Source organism: Urocitellus parryii, unplaced genomic scaffold (genome assembly GCF_045843805.1).
Source record: "Urocitellus parryii isolate mUroPar1 unplaced genomic scaffold, mUroPar1.hap1 Scaffold_222, whole genome shotgun sequence".
Lineage (NCBI taxonomy): Eukaryota > Metazoa > Chordata > Mammalia > Rodentia > Sciuridae > Urocitellus > Urocitellus parryii.
Genome location: NW_027552351.1, coordinates 102,081 through 124,750, shown reverse-complemented (window position 1 = coordinate 124,750; position 22,670 = coordinate 102,081). Strand labels below are relative to the sequence as shown.

The following is a 22,670-nucleotide window of genomic DNA, read 5'->3' as shown; positions in this document are numbered from 1 at the left end:
TCCTGTAGGCTTCTAGGATTTGGGATTCTGTCTCAATCTTCAATTCTGGGAAGTTTTCTCGTATTATTTCACTGAATAGACTGTTTATTCCTTTGGAATGGAGCTCTGTGCCTTCCTGTATCCCAATGACTCTTAAATTTGGTCTTTTGATATTGTCCCATAATTCTTGGATGTTCTGCTCATGGTTTCTTAGCAGCCTTGCTGAGCTGTCTATGTTCTTTTCCAGTTGAAATACTTTGTCTTCATTGTCTGATGTTCTCTCTTCTAAGTGATCTACTCTGCTGGTAGAATTCTCAATTGAGTTTTTAAGTTGGTTTATTGTTTCCTGCATTTCTAGAATTTCAATTTGTTTGTTTTTTATTACCTCTATCTCCCTGTGAAATTGATCTTTTACTTCCTGGATTTGTTTGCCAATGTGATATTTCATTGTCTGATTTTGCTGTCTCATGTCTTCCTTGAGACTCCAGATCATCTGAAGCATATATATCCTGAACTCTTTATCTGATATTCCATCTGTTGCAGCTATTACCTCTTCTAAAGTTGAGTTGACCTGCATTGCTTGTGGTCCTTTCTTTCCTTGTCTTTTCATACTGCTCGCGTTTCTTTCTGCTTGGTGCAACTGTTGTGTTTTGAAATTTACCCCCTATTAATTTATGTTACTCTTGTATACTTGAAAAGTCTACCTTGCAGGTGCGGGCGGCGGCTGTGCCCCTACTCCAATTGGGGTGACGTGTCTACCACGCTGGCGGCTCTCTGGGCCTGTTCCGGGAGTGGAAGGCGGCTCTGCTCTGTCCCTATTCCAATTGGAGTGTCGTGACTAAAATGCTGGCAGGTCGCTGGGCCTGTTCCGGGCGTGGGCGGTGGGCTTGGCTGGCGGGATTCCACCTAATGGCAGTCCCTAACCTCCCTGCTTGCTAATTAATGGCTTCTCGGAGGCGCCACGCCTTCTGTAGCTGCGGGGCAGGCCTCGCGAATCAGTTGGCCTGCATCTCCGGGGTCCTGCTGCTGGCTGTTTTGATGTTGCAAGCTGTTGGAGAGTGGTGGTGTATTCTTCAGCTTTCCCGGATGGTGGCCGCTGACTGCCTGGATGGAGTGTCCGCTGTTTTGATGTTTCACTCTGAAGGAGAGTGGCGGTGTATCCTTCAGCTTTCCCGGATGGTGGCCGCTGACTGCCTCGGTGGAGTGTCCGCTGTGGGGGATGGGACTGTACCGCTTCCTTCCCCTTCTGAGATCCCGTGCTCGGCCCAAGGGTCCGTGTGGGCTTGGCTAGTGGGATTCCACCTAATGGCCTTCCCTAACCTCCCTGCTTGCCAATTAATGGCTTCACTGAGGCGCCACGCCTTCTGTAGCCACAGGGCAGGCCACGCGAATCAGTTGGCCTGCATCTCCGGGGCCCTGCTGCAGGCTGCTGGGATCTCTGGCACTCTATCACTTTGATTTTTTCTCGGGTTGAAATTATTCTAAGAAAATTTGCTAATCAATTTTATAGAAAGAAAGAGGATGGTGATATTTTAAAATTCCACCTATTGATATTACATGATATTCCAGCTTAAAACCACTGAAATAATTACAGTGTGTAAGATAAAAGTCAATAGATTCTTTAAAAAAAAACAGATACATTTACCAAAAATAGACTTTTTTAAACAGACATTTTCTACTTTTTCAAATTTAGAAAGCATATTTGAATATCTTATTATTAAAGTCTTACATTCATCATGTAGTTAGTTTCTCTTACTCCTTGTAAGCAAGGGAATTGACCTTCTAATAAGAATGCTTTATATATTGTCAGAAGTTCTTTTTGGAGAACTCTATTAAGTGTTTCTCATATATTCAAAATATCATTCAAAAGCATACCAGTGAGCTTTTGATTTCATCAATTTTAATTTCTTTTGAAATAATGTGTGTATATATTAGTACTTACTAAATATTACTTTGTGTAGGAAATGGCCTGATTTCATTTTATATAAATGCTGGTGCTCTATGTGCTTCAAAGGTAGTTTTTAGAATAGAGTTGAGTATAACTCATATTTTGAAATCATTAAAAAAGTACATACACTTTTTACCATATTTTAATGAAGTAATATAAGTGGAGATTAGACATGTTGATACCATGAGCTGAAAAATAATTAAATATAGTTGAATCCTTTTGGGGTGTTCAACATAATAGTTTCCACCCTCTTCTATAAATGCCCCAGTTATCTCATATTATATGCTTGGTTTGGAGTTATTCTTTAAATTTATTTATGGTGATGAGAATTAAGCTGATAACCTTGACTATGTTAGGCAAACAATGAATTTCAGCCCTTTTAAAATATTATATTGAGACGGGATTTTGCTAAGTTCCTGAGGTATTGAGGCTGGCTTCAAACTTTGTGATCCTCCTGCTTCAGTCTCCAAAATATCTGTGATTACAGTTCAAAGTGCCTAGTATGGCCTAGAGAATTTTTATGCATTATCATGTTTCTAATTTCTTGTTTTTGACTCCAATACACATTTATTCAACTAAAACAAAACATCTTTAAACATATTTTAACATTGTACAAATACATTCACAATATAATCTGCTGATTAAAAGACTCCAACAAAGTTTCCAGTATCTCAACAGAATTTACAACTGCCTACAATAATTTGTAGATTGGTTTAGTTTACAGTTAAATATATTGCCTTGTTTAAGAAAAATTATTAATACAAATGTATGATTTACAATATTCCCATTATAGCAAGAAAAAATAGATTCATAAAATGTCTTTAGGCATTTATTATGCCAAGTATTTAAATGATTATTTTTACTATGACATAAGAATAATATTCATTTAGTACTAAAAGATTTTATTAGTCCAGAGATCACTGAAGAGTTTACAGGAAGTTCCAAAATAAAATATGACTATCCTTTCTATGAAATAAATAAAACAGCAGCAATCCCTGGGTATCCCTTAAACATAAACTATGAAGATTCCATTTATTAGTTAGGCCTTAAGTATAAGAATAAAAGAAAATTTTAGAAACTAGTTAACACTACCAGCCTGAATTTGTTTTCACTTGTGCATGTCTAACATAAGCAATTTCAACATGAAGTATATATTTAAAATTAACATTTTTTTCTAACTTTTTAACTCATACACAAGCCAAGTGTTTACTCTTAATCATGGAATCAACTTATTTCTGAAAATAACCTATAGAAATAGTATGTAAACACACATACCTTTGAGATATATTAAGAACATCCTATATTCTATGGATCAAAATGCAAATATCTCTGTAACATATGTAAACTAACACATTAATTTGGGATATACGGATACATTACTATATGCATACATATGTACACCATAAAATAAATTCTGACAATGTTCTTAATGATATCATACTTCCCAGCCTCAACTACTAGAAAAAGAAAATTAAAACTTTGTTTAAAAAAACAGTTTTTATAGTAACTTTGCAAGTGAAAACAAAACAAACAAACAAAAATCAATGCTCCTTTTTATACTGGACTGAGCTCTAAACAATTCATAATCAAGAATCTCTTCAGCCATTCCCCAGTATCACAGAAAATATAATTTTCTCTCTATTCAAGAAGTCTGTTCATTTCTGGTGTTTTGTCTTAAAAACTGCATTTCAAGATACCAGGTAGCCATGCTAGTTAAATTCTTCCAGCTGCCCACTTGCACCTAATGTAACCATACAGGTTGGCACCCTGTAGCACCACACCCATGATAACCATGCCAACCATTTTACTCTGAGGGAGAAGAAAGCACTAAAGGCAAATATCACTCACAGCACTGTACAGGCAATTGGTCCTAACCAAAAGATTCTTGATTCAACTTTTGAAACAGTTTTATTCTCCTGAGGAGATGCCTTCCTGGACTCAAACACCCAATGACTCTTTCCATCCTCATCAATATGATTCCACCACCCAAGGCCTACCATCAGTCTCTACCTGTGGCATTCTTCACTGCCCAAAAGTCACGTGACAACAACAAGATAATTGTCACCATACAAGCAATAAAGCTGCTGCTGAGCAATTCAGAGAGAAGATAGACTATAATGGCAGAGACTCAGAAATGGAAAAATCATGCCACTGGGTGTCGGATTTTAGATTTTCTTGGTCTATTAGTTGTCTCTTCTTCTGCATCAAACAATGAAACATCTTCAGTGTCATCATTGCTGTCCTGACTGCAAGGCTCTGCCAGCATCTCCTATTCCTACATGATTGCAGGGTACCCCTACAGGGCAGCTCACAAGGGAGCTGAAGAGGTGCCCGGAGGCCGCACCCCTTTCACTTCCTTGCGTGCATGACGTGCAAGATGGGCCGAGGAAAAAGACCACCCGCACCCCACCCACCACACAGAGCATTTCTACAGCCCAACATCGGATCTGCCCAGTGCTGGGCATTGGTTGAGGATGGGCTTCTCCTCTCCACACCTCCAAGCTTCCCGAGGCCTTCCCTATGAGGGCCTCGGAGCACCCAGATCACCTCCGCGACAACTACCCTTGGTCCTCCATCCTTCCCGCCCACTCAGCTCTTCCTCAAGACGGACAGCCAGAGGGGACACCACACAACCACCCCTGTGTACCCGGCTCACTCCACAAACCCTGCAGGAGGGACCCTTCCTCCCGCCAAGCCTAGGCCACCCGCTCTCCGTGCCCACAGCCCCTCACCTCATGTTTCTAATTTCTTAATAATTTTCTAATCTATATTATAGCCATTTTCTCCTTCTAAATGGTCATCAAAGTCTTTTTTTATTGTTCTGAGAGGATATTTAATGTGAATATACTTTTATGATGTGACACATCTGCTCACAATAGGCTATTTCTATTGTAAGAGTATTTTGATTCTGATATTTTGATAGTATAATGTGAATGTACTTTATGATATGACACATCTGGTCACAATAGACTATTTCTATTGTAAGAGAATTTTGATTATTAACTGGTTTTCAGGCTTAACATTTTCCTAAGAGTGGTGATGGTTCACTTTCTATTTGATTACACAAATAAGGCACTGATTTAAAAAAATATTGTGGTGCTAGGGATCAAACCCAGGGCCTCCTGAATTCTGGATAAGGTATGCCACCACTGAGCTACATCCCAGCCCCACAGATTCTTTGTTTTTGTTAGCTTTATGACTAGCTATATCAATGAGAAACTTACATAGAAATTCAACTACATTTGAAAACATTAAAGAGTTTGGGCATCCAATATTTTTATGATTTCTAAAATATAATTTCCCCGTAAAACACGAGGATATCTAAGATCACTCATAATGCATGCTTCCATTGATGTTTCTCTAGTTTTACCACTTCTGAAGAACGTCATGGAGGAAACTGACTATGATATTCTTTTAAATTTTTCTTTTTTTAGAAAGCATCATAAGTTATTGTCACAAATTCTGTTTACATTTTTTGTTTAAATATTTTTCCTAGTGGCAAATATTTGATGCTATTACTGTTGAAGGGTATACATAGAAACAAACGAAAGATAAGACTCCCTTGGGATCAATGATTCATTCACAATGAATCAATCTGCTCTTGTAACATATTTTTTATCATGACTCTTTTGAAAAAGTTCAACCATGACTTGAAATAGTGTCTCTAAAATGTAGATTTTTTTCTCTAAAGTTTTGAAATTTTTAGAGAGAAAATCCAGAACCCAGAAATAGCAAAATAAATAATGATAAATAAGTTTAAACATATTATTACTTTAACATAAAACATATAAAATAAGTATTTATCTTACATTATGTTACATTATCTTACATTTTTGTTATAAATGCTCTTAACAAAATGCAGAACTAGTTAAGAATGTCAATTATTAGTAATTGACATTCTGAGTAATTAAATGAGCAGGTGTTTGAAAAATATAGCCATGTCTTAAGATTTTATTTTAGAGTAGTTTTATGTTTACACAGAAATTGCAAAGAAAATGCAGAGATCTACTATGTAACTTCTACCCAGTTTTTTTGCTCTTATGACTTACGTGAGCTCTCTCAGATGTGTTAACTTCATACATGATTTTTCATGATAAACAGATACTGATATGCTCTTATTAACTAATGTCTGTGTTTCCTTTGAATTCTCAGTACAGCCTCTTTCAGTTCCAGGACCCCATCTAAGATTCCGCAAGACAGTCATCCTGTCTCCATAGGCTTTTCTTCGTAGCGACAGTTTCTCTGACCTTCCTTTCTCTGATGCCCTTGATGTTTGAGGAGGACCTGACAGTTGAGGAGTACCTATCAGGTACTTTTTAGATTTTCAGTTGATGTTTTTCTCATATGTAGACAGGTTATGGATTGGGGAAAGCAGATTACAGATGAAGTGCTATTCTTCATTTCATATCCTCAAGGTGCTCACCTGACTGATGTAGTGTTTGCCAGATTTCTCACTGTGAAGTTATGTTTCTCTACATGTACACATTATATATATTGTTTTGGAGTAAGTCACTATGCAGAGCCCCCTCTTAAGGAGTGGGAAGTTAGGCCTAACTCCTTGAGGGCCAAATGTCCACCTCAATTACTTGAAATTCTGCATAAGAGGTTTTTATTTAGCCTCTTTTGTTTATCTGTTTAGTCATTTACTTGTAAATAAATGAGCATCTGGATATTTACTCCAAGATTTTGTTTGTTATCCAACTCTATAGTGCTTTGTTGCTTACTTCATTCCTGCTTGAAGCCTTTGGGAATAGCTTTGACCATTCTTTCCACTGGGAGTTCTTTCTATTGTTTCCTGTTTTCTTTTAACAGGAAAGAATAGTATAATACCCTCAATTAGGCCTTTTACACTTATAAAACATTTCACTGAGGCTTTAAGTACAATATAATATTCTTATGAAGACTCTAACATATATAGTACGCACTGAAATAATATGAGTTTGTTATCAATAAATATCATTAATGATACCACTGGCTGATATCACATACACATTGAGACCCCTAGAAAATAGCATGTCAAACCTTCAAACTCATAAGATATCCTCACAGAGAACTAGAAAAAATATGATATCTTCATTGAGGCATTTGACACATATATGAAATCCTTGTGGAAGCCTATGTCACATAAAAATATTCTCAATAAGTTCTCTAAAACTCACATAAAAACTAAGTTCTTTGACACCTATAATATTTTCAATGAGTCCTCTACACATATAATCAATGAGGACTCTGACATATAATGTCCTCACAGAGGTTTCTAACATGCTCAATATCATTACTGAGGCCTGTGTCAGTCATAAAATATCCATGAGAGCCTATGACAAATAAGGAAAAAACACATTGAGGCCTCTGAAACACAATAATATTTTTATTCAGAGCTCTAACTAAACACATGAAACTATTTAAAAAGGCACTGTCTTCACTGAGGGCTCTGACATATATTACTGACTAACTCTTTTGACAACTATAATATTCTCAGAGGAGACTCTAAAACATATGATATCATAAGTCCTTTGACACAAGTCCCATTGTCACTAAGGATTCAAATGCATTTAGTATTCTCACTGAGGCATGTGACCCTAATGGTATCCTCACTGAGGCTGTTGACAATAATGCAGTACTGGTACTGAGACATCTGACTCAGGAATAGCTTTGCTGAGGTGGCTGGTGCATTTAAAATACTCCCTGAAACATCTGAGAGGTATAATATACTCCCTGAGGCCTCTAACTTCCTGAGGTCTTTGAAATATTTAATATCTACATTGACACCTACAGTATCTATAAGAGTCATACTGAGGTCTCTAATAATAACAATAAACTATTGGAGACATCTGAGATGTACAGTTGGATAACAGAGGTCTCTTGCACTTAGAATGTCTTCTTGATGCCTCTGGCACTGCCATCATGTACTCACAGAGGTCCCTTTCTATAGGAGAAAACTGAGGCCTCTGACAAGTATAGTAAGTTTACTGCCAACTCCCAAAACATAATGTCAAAGGTGAAGCCTGTGACAAACACTCTATATTGTCACTGAGGAATCTTCCACATATCGTCATTGAGGCCACTGCCATGAACAGGATATCTGTACTGTGACCTTGATCCCATTCAAGGGGATGGGTTGGTGAAGTCTCAGAAACTCTGGTAATACCCTGGCACTGGACTTTGATACATAATATCCATGTGAAGCCTCTGACACATAAAATAACCACACTCAGGCCTTGGATATTTTTATAATAGCCCCAGAATGGTTTCTGACACTCATATCACATCCTCAGTGAGTCTTCCTCTAACGCCAACATGAATCCTCCCTGAGGCCTCTGACATTCACATCCTATCTCATTTGAGTCCCAAAACACTAATGAGATTCTTACTGAGGACTCTGAAATGGATATCATCCTCATACAGGACAGTGAGATCAATATAATATCCAACCTGAGGCTTCTGTCATTCAGAAATATCCTAATCAAGGCTTCTGACACTCAAGGAATATCACACTGAGTGCTCTGGGGCATTAGAAGTCCACACAGATTTAGACCCTCTAGAGTCATCCAAAAGTACTGAGGCCTCTGTAGGTAACATGAGGTACAATGAGTCCTCAGAGACATATATGTCTCATTGAGGTCTCTGACACATATAAAATTCCCACTGAGGATTCCATCCTATGTACAGTATGGAATGAGTCATTTGACCCCGTATTATCCTCACTGACCTCTGAGAGAGATTCTGTTCTCAGTGAGGCCTCTTACACATATTAGATCATCACAAAGGCATTTGGTGTTCATTTCATAATCTCACTGAGGGCTTCCACACTGATATTCTCTCTACCCTGAAACTTCATCACATACAATGTCCTCACTGGGTACCATGGCACTGCCATCATTATTCTCAAGGAGGCCTCTGACACATAGAATTTCCTCACTGAGAACTCTGAGCCCTAAAATATATTCACTGAGGACAAAATCCTCAGGAAGTCCTCTAATATTCAGAAGTTTTCTTCACCTCACAGTCATATAAAATAGTAAATAAGGATTCTGACACTTATACTATCTACCCTGAGGCCTCTGACACAAATATTTAACAATCCTAATTGAGGCCGGTGGTGATAACAAAATAAACTCAGTGAAGTCTGACACATATCATATCCTCACTGGGGCCTCTGACCTTGACAGAATATCTTCAGTATGTCCCCTAACAAAAGTATTATTCTCACTCAGGCTTTTGATCCTCAAAGAACTTTCACATATAATATGCAAACAGAGTCCTTTTCTTATTACAGCACATATATGTCCTGACTCAGGCCTATGGCACTTAAGAAACATTCTTATGGAGGTCTCTGACACTCGTGTAATATCCTCCGTGAGTCGTTCTCTGACACATTGGATACTCACTGAGGATTCCTTGATTATCTGGCATTTCTTGATTATCTCACTGAGTCCATAAACACACCTATTCTATTTATTGAGGATTCTTAAGTGTACAATATCTTCACTCTGATCTCTATCAGTCATATCCTCTCCTTCCTTTTTCCTCTGACAGTTGCACAACTTATTCATAGAGACTTGTGGGACTCAAGAAATATCCTCAATCCTCTTGGCCATCAGTGAGCTCAGGCACACCTAATAGCCTCACTGACAAAGACCCCTATTGTCTAAAATATTAAAAAATCACTGAAGACTCTGAAAGTACCATCCTATCAACACAGATCCTTCTGACACTTTTAAGTATCCACTTGAAGTCTCTGACACAGACAATAACTCCACAGAGGACTCTGACTTGGACATAATGTTTTCACAGAGTCCTGGATCACATGTATGATTTTTCACTGAGGTTTCTGACTATCAGTTCATAGCCTTGCTCTGGACTCTGACAGTAAATATCCACATGAAGATTCTAGGGTATATGATAGGATTACAGAGGCCTCCTACTCTTACCATAGTTACACTGGACTCTGACCCCTGCAATATCCTCATTTGGGCTATGCTATTTATATAGAATTCTCCTGTGTGTCTCTTACCCTGATAGGATATCCTCCATGCCTCCTCTGACATTCATATCCCATACTCACTGAGGCATCTGACATTCATATACAATCACACTGAAGGTACATTCACCCCTAATCAACTTCCTGAGGACTCTGAAACTTAAAATGTCCCCACTCACAGCTCCAAGAATCACATGATATCTTTCCTGAGGTCTTTGAAATCCATATAATAAACTCCTAGAGGATTCTGATGTATATAAAGTCCTTTCTTGTCCTCTGACACTAACCTAGTATATTCACTGAATCCTATGATAATAACATTGTGGTCTCACTGAGGCTTCTGAAATAAATGAAATCTTCATTCAGGGTACTCATACCTTCTACCCACAGTAAGGCCTCTAACACCTGGTATCTGCCCTGGGGCCTCTGACAAACAATATTTTCCCTTAGCCCTTCAACAAGCAAACTATCCTCAGCTAGGCCTCAGACACATTTTGAATGTCCTCCCTCAGGGCACATTCAATGCCTCCTCCCTCAGGCTTCTGATGCTCATGTAATATCAACACTGAGGCCTGTAGCCCATATACTTGCTGAGGCCTCTGACACACAAAATATTATCTCTGAAGATTCAGATGCATGTGATATTCTCAGGCCTCTGACATATCCTCCATTGTCACTAAGACTTCTGACTCAATGAGGTCTGTGACCCTAATAGTGTCCTCACTGAGGCCTCTGACAGCAATGAAGTATCAATGCTGAATCCACTGACTCAGTTAAAAGCCTCACTGAAGAGTCAGGAGCATTTAATATCCTACCTTAAACCTCTGGCAGATATAATATACTTTTTTAGGCCTCTAACTCCCTGAGGACTTGACACATACAGTATCTACATTGCGACCTACAGGACCTATAAGAGGCTTACTGAGGCCCCTAATATTAATGATGTAGTATTGGAGACATCTGACACATGTAATTGACTAACAGAAGTCTCTTCCACTTAGAATCTTTTTGACAGCCATCATATACTTATGGAGGCCTCTTTCCATAGGAGAAACCTGAGGCCTCTGACAGGTATAGTAAATTTACTGCAGCCTCTATGAAGTATAATATCCAATGTGAGGCCTGTGACAAACACATCACATTCTCACTGAAGCCTTGGACACATATCACATCATCACAGAGGCCTCTGACATCAATAATATATCTAAACTGTAACCTTGGTCATGTTCACATTGTTACTGAGGCCTCAGGCAGTCTGGTAACACCCTGACTCTAGACTCTGACACTTAATATCCATGAGAAGACTCGGCCACCTACAATATTCTCACAGAGGCCTATGTCAAATACAGTGTTATCACTGAAGTTTCTGACACATAAGATATAATGATTGTGGCCTTGGACACTTTTATAATAGTGTGAAGCAGGTATCTGATACTCATATCATATCCTCAATGTATCCTTTCTGAAACTCCCATGATTCCTCCCTGAGGCCTCTGACATTCACATCATATAGCACTGAGTCCACTCACACTGGTAACATACTGCCTGAGGACTCTGCAGTGGATATCATCCTCATGCAGGACAATGAAATGAATATAATATCCACCTTAGGCTTCTCAAGCTCAGATAATGACCTCCATTAGACCTCTAACACTTAAGTACTATCCTACCAAGTGCTCTGGGGTACCTGATGTCTGCACAGATTAATGCTCTGATAGATATTCAAAATATAACTGAGACCTCCAAAGGTTACATAGTATGTACAATGAGTTCTCTGACACATGCGTGTGACTCATTGAGGTCTCTGACACATATGAAATCCCCACAGAGGGCTCCAACCTTTGTAGAGGAGGGACTGAGTCATTTGAGCCCATATTTTCCTCACTGACAAGTCTGAGAAAAATCGTCTTCTCAGTAAATCCTCTTCCATGTAATATGTAGTCATTAAGGCCTCTGATACTCATTTCATAATCTCACTGAGTCCTTTCACACTGATATTCTTTCAACCCTGAAAACTCCATATCTTACAGTGTCCTCACTGGGTACCTTGGCACTCCCACCATTATTCTCAATGAGACATCTGACACATAGAAGTTCTTCAGTGGAGCGCTGGGGTTGTGGCTCAGTGACAGAGCACTCGCCTTACACGTGTGAGACCCTGGGTTTGATCCTCAGCATCATATAAAAATAAATAAACAAAATAAAGTTAGTGTGTCCTGTATAACTAAAAAAAATTTAAAAAAAAACTTACTCACTAGAAATTTCATCTCTAAAATATACTTACTGAGGAAACTATTCTCAATAACACCTCTCCTAGTCAGAAAATTTTCTTCACTAAGGACCTTCATAGTCACATAACAGAGTGAGTGAGGCTATGATACCTACATTCTCTACCCCTAGTCTCTAACACGTATACTCAACTCTCTGAGGCCTCTTAAGAGAAAATACCCTGGTTGAGACCTATAGTAATAGCAAAATAATCTCAATGAAGACTTTGACACCTATCACATCCTTATTAAGGCCTCTGACTTCGACCAAATATCTTCAGTACATGTTCTGAAAAATGTATCAGTCTCAATGAGGATTCAGACACTCAGGTGATAGCCTCCCTCTGGACTCTGACACTAAATGTCCATATGAAGGCACTGTCACATATAATAGGCTAACACAGGTCTCTTCCTATTACAGCACATATATGTCCTCACTCAGGCCTGCAGCACTCATGGAATATTCTCATGGAGGTCCCTGACACTCAGGAAATATCCTCAATGATTCCTCCTCTGACACTCAATATTGTGTAATTATTGAGGGCACTGAAATTCCTTGATCATCTCACTGAGTCCATAATTTTTTCTGTCACATGTATAATAAACTCACTCAGGGCTCTGACACTCATGTCCTCTCCTCCCAGTTGCCTCTGACACTTACATCACATATTCACAGAGGCTTGCTGTATGTAGATAATATTCTCCCTCAACCTTCTGTCTGTCCCTCAGTTAATATCTCCATGAGAGCTCAGGCACAACTAAGAGCATCACTGGCAGAGATCCTAATTGTCTAGTCATATTTAAAAATCATGGAGGGCTCAGACAGTATCTTTCTGTCAACACAGACTCCTCTGACATTTTAAGTGTCTCCTTGAGGTCTATGACACAGACACTCTCCATGCAGGACTCTCACCCAAGCAGTACAAATGCTCAGGCCTTTGACACAATTATATCCCCAGTGAGGGGTGTGACACTGATGTAGCCTCTTCCTTGATAACTCTAACACTCATAATGTTCTCACTGAGTAGGCTGGCATTCCTGTCACATCCTATGTGAGACTTCTTATACAGGATTTCCTCCCTGAGATCTTTGAGGCATAGATTAAACATTCAAAGATCTCAAACACATTCAAAGCCTCCAGCTAAGCCTCTTGCAGTAAGATATTTTCCTCACTAAGGATATTCATAGTCATGTAATAGTGTGATTGAGGGATCTGAAACATATTATATACATTGAGTTCTTGGACATATGTATTCAACTCACTGAGAACTCAGAGACAATACCCTAGCTGAGTCCTGTGGCAATCATTGATTAATCTCAATGAAGCCCCTGACACATCCTCAATGAGGCCTGTAGCTGGATAATATTTTATTATTGATTTCTGGGTCACATATGTGATTCTTGCTGAAACTTGCTGAAACTCAACTAATAGCCTCACTCTGGAATTAACTTTAAACATCAAGTATCGAAGGCATATACTGTATTTGCAAAGGCCTCTTACTCTTACCATTGGCACACTAATGACTATGACCCATGTAATATCCTTGTTCTGATGGTGTCTACTCAAATAGAACCCTCCTGGTGGTCTTATCCCTGATAGGATATTCATAATAAGTCCTCCTCTGACATTTGCATCCTATACACACTGTGGCCTCTAATATTCATATTTTATTTCATTGATTATACAGACACCTGTAAGCAACTTCCTAAAGAAGCTCTAAACTATCCTCACTCACAGCATTTAGAATTGTGATATTTTCTCGGAGAGTTCTGAAACCCATATAATAGACTCATAGAAGATTTCAATGCATAAAATTTCCTCATGTGGCTGCTGATACTAATAGATTTTATTCACTGAGTTCTGAGATACTCCATCATAATCCCCCTGAGGTTTATGAAATCTTCACTCAGGTTCTTATATGTTCTACCCACACTGAAGCCTCTGACTCATGGTATCCTCATAGTGGCCTCAGGAAAACATATTTTTCTCTTACCCCTCTAAAAAGCAATCTATCCTCTGCTGAGACCTCTAACAACAATGAAGTACCAGTGTTGAGTCCTCTGACTCAGTTAATAGCCTCAATGAGATTTTGGGCTCATGTTATATCTTTCTGAATACTCTGACATATATAATATACTCCCTGAGGCCTCTAAATCCCTGAGGTCCTCTGACACTTTTAAGTGTCTCCTTGAGGTCTCTGACACAGACTGTAGCTCCACTTGGGACTTTCACCCAAGCAGCAGAAATTCCAAGGCCTTCAACACAGTAATACCCTCAATGAAGTATGTGACATTAGTATACCTTCTCCCCTGAGGACTCTAACACAATTAATGTTCTCTCTCAGTAGCCTGGCATTCCTGTTTTATCCTCTGTGAGGCCTCTGACACATAGGATTTCTTTCCTGAGACCTTTGAGCCATAGATCGAACATACTGAGATCTCAAACACATGCAATGCCTTCAACAAGGCCTCTTGCAGTCAGATATTTTTCTCATATAAGGATGTTCATAGTCATATAACAGTGTGATTGATGGCTCTAATACATATACTACTCACACTCAAGTAATAGCTTTTCTCTGGATTCTGACACATAGTATCCTCCTGTAGACTCTAACACATTTACTATGCTTACTGAAGTCTCTAACAAACAATAAGGGCTTCAGTGAGGACTGAAACTTCTGATATACATAATATTCTTAGTCAGGGCTTTCACATTTATATAAAATTCTAATTGAGTTCTCTGATATTCATATAATGTCCTCAGTGAAGCTCCATCTATGTAAAAGATGTAATGCCTCACTGAGGCATTTTACAGAATATACTCATTGAGGTCTGTAACACTCATATAATATTTTCACTGATTCCTCTGACACTCATGTAATGAGGCCTCTGTCATCTATAATGTCCTCACTCAGTGCTCTGACATACAACATGCAATTTAAGGCCCTTACCTATATAATATCCTCTCTGATACCTGTGGCACTAATATGATATCTTCACTGAGGTTTATAACAAATATCATGTTCACATGAGGCCTCTAACACATATAATGATCTCACTGAGGCCTCTGTTTAATGCACTATCCACATTAAAACCTCTAAAGAATACAATCTTCTCACTGAGGTTTCTGACACATAAAATGTGCTCACTGAGTTCTCTAACACATATAACATCCTCTCTCAGTTCTATATCTCATGTAATATCCACACCGAGTCCTGTGACACTAATATAGTATCTTCATTGTAGCCTTTACCAGATACACTATACTCACTGAGGCTCTGAAAAGACCTGTGGCACACATATAATATTCTTTTTTTACACATAATATTCTTACTGATGCCTCTGAAATTTTCACACTGAGTTATCTGACACATTTGATATCCATGCTGATATCTTTAAAATTTATATCATCACTTAGTCCTCTGACACATATAAGGGGGCATATAATATCCTCAGTGAGTTCTCTTACAGATATAATATGTTAACTAAATGGACTAAAATACATATTGGCTTCATTGAGGCCTCTGACACTCATATAATATCACCACTGAGATTCTGACAAATGTAATATGATCAGTGATGACTCTAATACATATAATGTGCTCACTGAGTTATCTGACACTTATGTAATATTCTTTAATTTTTTTATTTTTTAGTTGTAGTTGGACACAAAGTTATTGTACCTTTATTTTTTGTGTATTTTTATGTGGTGTTGAGGATTGAACCCAGGCCCTCACATGTGCTAGGCAAGTGCTCTACTGCTGAACCACAACCCCAGCCCCAAATGTAATATTCTTAATGAGGTGGATGATACATATATATCCACACAAAACCCTTTGACATTCATGTAATAGTCTCATTTAGGCCTCTGAAATATATAATAACCTCACCAAGTTCTCTTTATAAATTTTTTTTTCTTTTTTTATTATTGGTTGTTCAAAACATTACAAAGCTTGTGACATATCATATTTCATACATTTGATTTTTACCCCGTATAAAGATTGCAGAATCACATCAGTTACACATCCACGTCACCAAGTTCTCTTGACACTCATAATATTCTCACTGAAATCTCTGATACTCATATAATATCATCAGTTAAGACTATAACACATATATTTTTTTTTATTAGTTTTTCATGGCAGTACAATGATCTTGACATAACATATATTATCCTCATTGAGTTCGCTGGATATTCATATAACAATCTCACTGAGGCCTCTGGCAAAAATAATACCTTGATTGAGTCCTCTGAGTGACATAATATACTCCTTGAGTCATCTAACTCAAAATGACCTATTGAAGACTTTGACACTCAATAATATTCTCAATAACTTGAATACACTGGTATAGACTTGTAATCCCAATGAATCGGGAGCATGAGTCAGGAAGATTGCATGTTTGAATTCAGCCTCAAAAATTTGGTGAAGCTCTGTCTCAAAATAAAAATATAAAAAGAGCTGAGGATGTATCTCAGTGGTAAAGTACTCCTTGGTTCAATCCCCAGAACACACACACACACACACATACACACACACACACATACACACACACATACACACACACACACACACATATATACACATATATATATTTGCATAAATATATATTTGCATGCATTATATAAATATATAATTTATATAAAGGTGTATATATATTCTCACTGCAGCTTATGACATATATAATATACTCACTCAGACCTCTGACATTCATATAATATTCTCAATGAGTACTCTAACAAATATCCTCAATTTGCCTTTAATAATTATCATATTCTACAGTGGGGCCTCTGATACTCAATAATAATCTCACTGGGGTCTCTGACAAATATAGTATTCTCACAGCGGCTTCAAATACTCAAATATTGTCCCTGGTCAGGTATTTGACACACATAATATTCACACTGAAGCTTCCAAAACATATAATATCCTCACTAAAATCTCTAGCACATATAGTGTTATTACTGAGACCTGTGATACTAATATAGTATCTTCAACGAGACCTGCTACACTAATATAATATTTTATTCAGGACTCTACCACTAATATAATATCTAAACTGAAACTTCTGGCCTATATAATATCCTCACTAAGGCCTGTAATGCAGATAATATTCTCATTGAATCCTCTGCCACTCATGACACGTACAATGTCCTCACAGAGGCATGTAGTCCTAATATAATAGTTGATCTTTTGTTCTTTTTTTGTACTAGATATTGAATCCAGGGGCACTTAACCATTAAGCTACATGCCAGCCCTTTTATTTATTTATTAATTTTTGATACAGTGTGTCTCTAAGTTGCTTAAGGCCTCACTTAGTTGCTGAGGCTGGCGTTGAACTTGCCATTCTCCTGCCTCAGGCTTATGAGCTTCTGGGATTAAAAGCATACATGACCTTTTGTCATTGATATTATTACAGTATACACATTGTGCTCTTTAATACTTATGTGATATTCACATTGTTTCCCAAAGTATGTTTACAGTGTAAATAGATGGCCTCTAATAGTAATATATTTACTTACCATGGACCCTTACTGCCTTCACAGCGATATCCAGACTGTGGTCTTTAATGCTAATCTACTATGAACACATTGGTTTTATATCACTATAATAATCGCTAAGTGACCTTCTTATACTAATATAACATCCAAAATTTAGCCTCTAATATTAACGTAACACACACACACACACACACACACACACACACACACAGTGGCTTCTAATGAAAAATTTTCTTGCAATGGTATTTCTGAGATTTGGCTGAGCTGGATTTATAAGGGTCAACTTCCCTAATAAAGTCTGATGTCTGTTTTTCTGGCATAGTACTGACATGGTGGTTTTTAATAAGCAGTTGACTTTCTCATAGTGCTAAACTTACAGGAACCCTGTATTGGTGGTGCAAAATGCTCTGTATCCTTTCACTCACATTCCCCACTAGTCATTGCTATGCCAGGTTTGTATGTCCATGTAAAACACAGCAATGTATTTTACTCAATGTAGGGATGGATACTCTCAGGTGACCATCACATAACCTGCAAATCAGGACGTCAGCAAGCTCCTCCATGACAATCAATCCTCACTTTCACTACCTGCCCAACTGGGGAACAAAAGCACTCTTTTTTTTTTTTACTCATACATAAAATTCTTTTCCTAAAACTCCTTTTGAGCCTGTCCCTCACTCTCATGACGTTAACAGATGGAAAGTATACACATGTACTTTTCTTTTAATACCTACTTTCAGTTCTTTGGGGTTAAATACATAGAAATGGAGTTGTTGAGTAGTATGATAATTCTATTTTTACTTTTTGATGAAATAGCAAACTATTCCACACACAAGCTTCACATTATTTATTGTCACAGGTATATAAAAGAGTGCTGATTTCTCTTCATCCTTACCCAAAAGTGGAGCTTATCTTGGAAGAAAATCAGTAGGAAAAGTAGAGCTCATCTTAGAAGAAAATCAGACCTTCCGCAATTAGAAATTAAATTGTATAATGGCATGTTGCCCCAGTGGTTGCAGGAGCTGTTGCTGAGGACCTCTGGAGTATATGTGTAGGAGGCTAGCTTGGGGGACACAACAAGAACTCCATGGATAAAAATAGAGGATTGAAAATTCATGGAAGAAACAGAGAAGGAATAGTAGAGCTTACCTTTTGGATTGCCTTTTTTCTTGGAATATTTTTATGAAATGTTCACAAGGTTGCCCCAAATCACTCGTTATTTTTAAATATTTTTATTATGGCTTTATTAGTAAAAGTGAGGAAATTTCACTGCAGTTTTAACTTGCATGTCTATAATGAAACTAATACAATATCCTGTTAATCATCTTTCATGTTTACTAGTAAAAAGTGTATATTCAAGTTCTTTGTCAATTTGAAGCTACTTTGTGGTTTGTTGTGCCAAGAAATATATTCTTGGTCTCTGCTTCAGTTTCCTGTCTCTTAGCTCCTCATTCTTCAATCTATGAAGCAATGTGTCTGTCTGATACCAGTTAGGTGATTAATGGTCTAGGGCTCCTGGGCAACACAGGATGACCATATTCAGTGGGGAAAAAAAAAACAAACATCATTACAGAGTTTGAACTTGAGCCTTCCCACATATATAAGGAGAACAGAGGAACTGAAGGCTAAACTGGTAACAAATGATCAATGATTTAATGAATCATGGGTACTTAATGAAGCATCCAAAAAAGAAAAAGATAGAGTTTTAGGACTCTATGTTGTTGAAGGTGCTGGCAGGATGCCCTTTACCACTCACCTTTCCCTGTGTGTGTGGTCATATGCTTGCTCAAATATATTATTTAAAATATGTTTGAAAGATATGCTTTATAGTGAATTGATAGTACTAAATAGTTTTCTGGCAGCTGTGAGCCACTACAGCAAATGATTCAAAGAAGAGGGTCATGGAATGTCTCATTTGTGTCCATGTTAGAAGTTGTAAGCCACCTGGGCACTTGCTGCTTCCATAAGTTCAAGTGAGAACTCTGCCATATTCAGGTAGGTAGTGTTAGAGTTTATATTAAGATTGGGGTTGGGGGTTGGGTTAGGGGTTGGATTAGGGGTTTGATGTTGGGAAAAGGGTTGGGGCTAGGTTAGGAAAATGGTTAGAGGTTTATGGTGAGAATTAGACTTAAGGTTTAGGGTTAGACTTAGGGGTTAGAGTTAGAAGATTAAGGTTAATGGTTGGCTTGGGGTTGGGATTAGCAATATTTTTAGGCATAGGGTTAAGTTAGGGTTTATGGCATGGGATAGAGGTTTAAGGTTAGTGTTAAGAGTTAAGGTTTGATTTTTATTGCATGAAGAAAGGCATCAGGGTAGAGAAATATGGAAAGTGAATGGATGGGAGAAGGAATAAAGCACCAATTGATTTGAGATACTATTAACCTGTAAAAACATTTTACAGTAAAGTGTTTCAGTATGGTTGGTACCCCATTATTATCCAAAGTACATGTATGAAGACACAAATTGGTGTGGATAAACTTAAGGAAATAGAGAGAGTAGAAGAGAAAATAAAGGAGAAGTAAGTGAAGGACAACCAAAGAAACAATATCAAGTAAAACAGAAACCCTTATAGGAAATGAGTAACATATAAAATGTTTCTTCTGGCTGAGAAGTTAACTACAAGAGGCTACACATAAAATCTATGAAGATAAATTCTTTTTGGAATCTGGAGAAACAAATTAGAAGATAATCCAGAACTTCCAAAATTATAAACAGGTGTGGAGGCCTGTGGTACCAGTGATTCCAGACTCTGAGGCTTATGGATTACATGAGCACATATTCTAGCCTAGCCAGATTTAACACAGGCTGCTGAGGAGAAAAAGAAGGCTGAGAGGAATGGAAAGTCATGAAAGAAACAGAGAAGGAAAAGTTGAGTTTCATAGACTGCTACTAACAAAACCATAGGGGTGGAGCTAACCAGGCACTTAGGATAGAATATCACAATGCCATATGCCTCAGATGCTAGATGTGAAAATACAGGTTTTGTTTGCCCAGCTGGATTTTGGTCTTCTTTTGTCCCATCCCTTCTCTCTATGCCTCTATTTCTCCCTTGTAGAATGGAAATGTTTACTCTGTGCCATTATATATTGAATGTGTGTGTGTGTGTGTGTGTGTGTGTGTGTGTGTGTGTGTGTGTATTGATTTTAACAGGGGTTTTCACACTGTGATTTCGTTTCGAATCTCAGAAGAGACTTTGGAATTGGAGTTTTGGGGAATTCTGAAACTGAAGAACATCTAGACTCTTGGCAATGGAATCAATGTATTTTGCATTGTGAGATGAGCATGAACTTTTGAGGGCTGGGAGCAGAATATTATGGTTTAGATATGAGATGTCACTCAAAATGTCATGTGTAAGAAAATGCAAGAAAGTTTAGACATGAAATGTTTGGGTTATGAGAGCCTTAACCCAATCAGTCCATTAATCCACTGAGGGTTTAAGTGGGTGGAAACTGTAGTAAGGTAGTGTGTGGCTAGGGGAGGTGGTTTACTGGGGGCATTCTTTTGAGGTGTATTTGTTCCTGATGAGCAGAGCTCTGTATCTGCTTCCTGTTTGCCAAATTCTGAGCGGCTTTCCTCCTCCACAACGATGGAGTTGGCCTTTTATGGGCTGAAACCTTGGAAACTGTGAGTGCCAAATAAAATTTTCATTCTCTAAAAATGTTCTTGTCAGAACTTTGAGATACAATAATGAAAAACCTAACTAAAATAATACTATACTATCCAGAAATACTATAGCATATAAAATTAATATAAAACCTGCCTGGTGGCCATTAATATTAATGCAATTATATTATAAATATAATATATATACTATATATATTATATATACTATATATATTCCATACAACTGTATCTGTACCTAATATAATATCTACCCTGGGGCCTTTAATATTAGTATAATTGATCATACTATAGTGTCTCAAACTGATACAATAATTGCCCATTGGTTTTGCATACTAATGTAATATGCATAATAAACCATCAAATATGAATATAATACCTGCCTATGATGATTTATATTAATGTAATGTCCATACTACTACAACTGATACTAATATAGTATCTGCCCTGTGGCCCTTATTATTAACGCAAATCCATACTATAACATCTTTTAAATTTTAAAATATTTTTCTTAGTTGTAGATGAACACAAGACCTTTGTTTTATTTATTTATTTTTATGTGGTGCTGAGGATCAAACCCAGTGCTGCACATGTGCTAGGTAAGTGCTCTACCACTGAGCTGCAAACCCAGCCTCTATAATATAATATCTTAAACTAATAAGATAGCTTTCTTGTGGCCTTTAATATTATTAATATATTAATATACATACATACATATTGTTACTTCTTCTAACAATAGAATAACTTGCCTGTGGCCTTCTATATTAATATTATATCTATACACAAATATAATAGATCTCTTCTGACCTTCAATATCAATGTAGCATTCCTACTACAGAATCTTAAAACTAACATACTCCCTTTCCTGTGCTCTTAGTACTAATATGGCATCCATAAAATAGCAAATAAATCTTCGTAATATCTGCTATGTGACCTTTAATACTAATGTAGCATATAAAACTAATATATTAGCTGCCCTGTGGCCTATAATAAAAAGATATTAATACTATAGCATCTAAAACTGAAAGAACATCTGCCTTATGGCCTTTAGTACTCATATGATATTCATATTATAGCATATAAAACTCATGTGACAGCTGCCTGTGGCATTTAATGCTGATATGGTATCCATATAAGAACATCAAAAACTGATAGATTTGCTGTGGGTTTAATATTAACATGATATCCATATGGTGGCCTCTAAAACTGAAATAATACCTGCCTTGTCGCCTTTTAATACTAATCCAGTATCTAAACTGTAGTGTCTAAAACTGATATAATAGGTGCTCTGTGGCCTTCATTACTAATACATCTACAATTATAGCATCAAAATTCAATATAATATATGCCCTGTGGCATTTAATACTAACATGA

At 37.5% G+C, this 22,670-nt stretch overlaps 1 pseudogene; it reads right to left on the bottom strand.

Annotated features, from left to right (window-relative positions):
• Positions 1–3,569: 3,569 nt before the first annotated feature.
• Positions 3,570–4,193, bottom strand: LOC144251798 (Golgi apparatus membrane protein TVP23 homolog B-like; annotated as a pseudogene).
• Positions 4,194–22,670: the final 18,477 nt, after the last annotated feature.